This window comes from Petaurus breviceps, unplaced genomic scaffold, assembly GCF_028583685.1.
Source record: "Petaurus breviceps papuanus isolate PSGF00001 unplaced genomic scaffold, PetGlider_PUasm1.0 90976, whole genome shotgun sequence".
In the NCBI taxonomy this organism is placed as follows: domain Eukaryota; kingdom Metazoa; phylum Chordata; class Mammalia; order Diprotodontia; family Petauridae; genus Petaurus; species Petaurus breviceps.
Genome location: NW_027187390.1, coordinates 24,138 through 28,813, shown reverse-complemented (window position 1 = coordinate 28,813; position 4,676 = coordinate 24,138). Strand labels below are relative to the sequence as shown.

The following is a 4,676-nucleotide window of genomic DNA, read 5'->3' as shown; positions in this document are numbered from 1 at the left end:
AAATTGACATGATTATTGATCTGGCGTTAGAGTACCTCAAAGGTAGTACAATCTTCGCATTTTGCAAATGTGGAAGCTGAGGTCAAGGTAGGTTAAGTGTCTTAGCTGTGGTCATGGAGGTAGTAAGCAATGAAGTTGAGATTTGGATGTAGGGCCTTTAACACTAGAGCCTGGGCTCTTTCCACTGTACTGTACTTACTCTGTCTGTTGATAAAATACTGATCTGGGAATCAGTTTATCTCTTGGTAGATCTCCTTGTTTAGAGGCTTGTTTTATTAACATTTTTGCTTTATCCACTTTGGCATAGACTAGTTTAACAGAAGAACAAAGATCTCTAATAAAAACAAGTAGGTACCAGGGTTCTTTTAGGTTTTTTCTTGGTATATAGACAGTGGAACAGAGGGAGGTTTGTTCTTGCCCTTTCATCTTAACCTAAGTAAAATTATACATAGTGACCTAAGAGAAGGAGGAACCAAGTACTAGAGAAGGTGGTCCTTAATGCATTGTCTTAAGGTCAGAAACATTTGTAGAAGAAAATTGGGAAGGAATTTTTACAAACAGTGTCTCTAATCAAGATCTCATTTCTAAAATATACAGAGAATTGAGTCAGATTTATAAGAATACACGTCATTCCCCAATTGATAAATGGTCAAAGGATATTAACAGGCAGTTTTCAGAGGAAGAAATTAAAAATATCTATAAACATGGGAAAAAATGCTCTAAATCACTGTTGATTACAGAAATACAAATCACTCCTTCGCACTGTGGGTGGTGGGGCAGGCGTGATGGATACAGCAATTCTTTGTGGGGTGAAACGATGCTGAGAACATAAACCCAAGGAAATTTTGCTCAACCAGCCATCTCTTCCTCTTCTGCCCCCTAAAATTAAAGATAACAACAGCAACACGACAAGAAGTTCCGAGTCTGTACCATAGGATTTTCAGGATCACAAGGAGATGGCGTGCAGCCTCAGGGCAGATGGAGGACACTCTCAGAGAAAAGCAGTACATTATAAGTGAAGCCAGAACATTCCAGAAAAACAAAAATCTTTCAGATTCAGAACTAATTAAACAATGTATAGATGAATGTACAGCAAGAATTGAAATATGATTGCATTATTAGATCCCATATCGAAGGCCAATTCACTTCCTTCCAACGGCCCTCACTCCCCTACAGAGTCGGGGACTTCAAACCCAGGAGAAGCTAAGGAGACTTTCCAAACCATTACATCTCAAGTCTCACAATGAAATTTCTTAATCCAAGAAATAGGTTCTCTTTATGTACCATGGGCCAGGCAGAAACTGAGTACAAACTAGATGAAGAATCTTTTCTCCTTGACTTAAGGCCAGTCAGAAAAAAGGACAAATAATATAGAGTCTTTGCTGGTATTTCTCTTAAACACTCAGATTTGGGTCCTTAATTTCAATAACACTAATTTAACATCCTTGAATTTGTCAGTATCAGTGTGTTGCTACTAGATAGGGATATGCTAACTTGCAAAGATTATTCCCAATCATGATCTTAGTGACATCTTAGATAAAAATATGAACACAGCAAGAATTTGAGTTTAAATTTAAATTTTAAAAATTGAAATTTTTTGTGGAAATAATGTAGATATATACACAGAGAAAGCTGCACAATGGAGACATTGCAGTACCTGTTAGTAGCTTTCTTGGAAGTTCTTAAAATTACTGTGACAATCAGATACTTAGCTTCAGATTTGTAAATCCCTGTGGGCTTTATTTTGTTTTGTGTTTAAGTGATGGGTATTTTTTAAATCAGCCCTTTTATGTTTCAGTTGTTCTCCTGATACCCTTTTTTGGCTCTCTTGACTCAAAGATACACTTTTCATTAATATTCAAGTAGGCTAGTTTCTTCTTTACCACACTAGCATAATCCATCAAATATATACCCATCATCCCCTTAACTGTTAGTGCAAGATGTCATCGTGTCTCGGAAATTCTGGGGAGGAGGGAAATATGCCACTTTTTCAGAAATTGATATAGTGTATCTAATTCTGTCCATTAAATGCATACACTGTACAGTTTCTAAAACATGTGACTTAATAATTCTGGTCTTAAAGCCTCACTGCAAACTCATACTACAATAGGTAAAAGGTAATCGCTATTTCTACTTGACCAGAAAATTGGAATTTCACAAGCAGAAGAACATGCTATATAAATTATGAGGCTAGGCCAATTTGAAATTATGTACAAATAGGAAAAGGAAAATCTAGATCAAAAGTAGAAAGGACTGTGCCTTTGTGATATGCCACTGAGAGTCACTATACATCAGTGTTTTCTTTTTTGTTTTCAAAGATGAAAATATTCAAAACAACTGTTCATAAAAAAAAAAAAAGAAATGCAAATCAAAACATCTCTTAAGTACCACATCTTACCAGTCAGATTGGCTAACATGACAAAACAGGAAAATAATACATGCTGGAGAAGATGTGGGAAAATTGGAACACTACTGCATTGCTGGTGAAGTTGTGAACTGATCCAACCATTCTGGAGAGCAATTTGGAACTATATCCAAAAGGCTGTAAAGAAGTGCATACATACTCTTTGACCCAGTAATACCTCTTCTAGGTCTGTATCCCAAAGAGATCATACAAACAGGGAAAGGACCCATATGTAGGAAAATATTTATTGCAGCTCTTTTTGTGGTGGTAAAGAATTGGAAATCAAGGGGATGCCCATCAATTGGGGAATGGCTGAACAAGTTGTGGTATATGAATGTAATGGAATATTTGTGCTATAAGAAATGAGGAGCAGACAGACTTCATAATTACCTGCAGAGTCTTATATAAACTGATGCTGAGTGAGGAGAGCAGAACCAGGAGAACTTTGTACACAATTACAGACACGTTGTATCTGTGATGACTGACTGATAGACTGGGCTCTTCTCAGCAATAAGGTTATATGGAAAAGGCTATCTATATCCAGAGAAAGAATTATGGAGTCTGAATACAGATTGAAGCATACTACTTGGTCTCTCTCTTTTTCATTTTGTTTTGTTTCTCTTTCCTCGTTCATTCCATTGGTTATAAATCTTCTTTACAACTTGACTAATGTTTAATGTGAAGGTACATGTAGAACCTATATCAAACTGCATGCTGCCATGCCGGCGGGAGTTGGGGGAGGGGGATGAGACGAGGGAGGAGGAGAAAATTTGGAACTCAAAAACTTGTGGAATTGAATGTTGTAAACTAAAAGTAAATAAATAAATAAAAGAAACCTGTTTCCATGAGCACAAGAAGAGATTTAGAATGAAGAGAAGCTTCTTGATAATGCAGCGAGGATTCTCAAAGTCCCAATGGAAAGGTAGGGTATAGGAGGAAAAGGGACAAGGGATTGATAAAATTAAGCTGGATGGGAAGGCATAGCAGGGGACAGGGAGCTGAATCTCTCAGATGGAGGAATGAGTTTGCCCTCTATGAAAAGGAGAAAGAAGCAGTTGTTTGTGTTCTTACTCTGTGGCATCCTATGATTTAATGACCAGTTACTAGTGTGGTTACCTGATGTATGTTTTGAAACCTTTGTTAAATTCAGTGTGTGATCTGGACAAAAAAAGAATATTGATTGTTGCGCTGTCAGTGCAGCTTTTCCCCATACTTCTTTCTGAAAGAGCAGTGCCTAAGATTTAGTTTTGTACCATGATCATTTAGGAAGGGTGAGCATTGCAATGCTATGTAGAAGTCAAGGCTCAGCTAAATTTTACACCATGCCATTGATTGAAAGCGTGACTTTGATATGGCAGGCACCCTTCCCTCTACCTTACACAAGTATTGTGTTGTTTTTAATGTTGTCTTGGTGCCTGTCATTCTTAACATCAAAATTGTCCAGGAGCTTTCCCTTGTGATAAAGAAAAATAGTAAAGCAAAACCAGCCAATGAATTCTGATGACATGTTACATTCAGTTCTTATAATCCTCTATCCTTACCTGGCAGAAAAAATATTTCATCATCTCAGGGCCGAAAGTAGAGTACTAGAATTGATCTGAATTCAGTGATGTTTTCATTTATATTATTGTAGTTATGATATATATTGATCTCACATAAATCTGCATCATTCTATACAAGTCTCTGGATTTTTTTCTTAATTCCTCATGTTTGTCATTTCTTAGAGTGTAATACTTCAGCATTCATGTATCACAGTCAATAGCCACCTACTTTCTTTAGTTTTTCCTACCACAAAAAAGGGTACCAATTTACTCACAAGCATTTTCCACATGCTCTTAATTACACTCACATCTGTGTGTACCTTTACCCAAGTTTTGTCATTTCCTGTGTTTGTGGAGACTACTGAGGATCAGAACTATGCAGTCAAATATTTATATAGGACCCAGGGCCTGTAGTCTTTCTGGCTAGTTATACATATAAGATCGTTTGCCTCTTCCTGACCCTAGTACCAACCCATTCCCCATATACCCAGTATACCTGACTCCAATAATCCATAGTTAAATGTCCTTTTCCCTTTACTCAGTGTTATATTTCTACCCAGTATTCACCAAACAGATCTATGCTGTTCTTTCAAAAAGTGCTCCACACTACCTCACAACACACCCAAATTCCATTAATTTAATCACTGGTATCCAGGGCCTATCTTTTCTAAACTTGGACAGAGGAAAAAGGGGGTGGGAGAAGGGATAGCAGCATTTACTTATAAAAGATG

The 4,676-nt window shown here is 37.1% G+C and overlaps 1 pseudogene; it reads left to right on the top strand.

Annotated features, from left to right (window-relative positions):
* Positions 1-813: 813 nt before the first annotated feature.
* Positions 814-3,239, top strand: LOC138152831 (LYR motif-containing protein 1 pseudogene; annotated as a pseudogene).
* Positions 3,240-4,676: the final 1,437 nt, after the last annotated feature.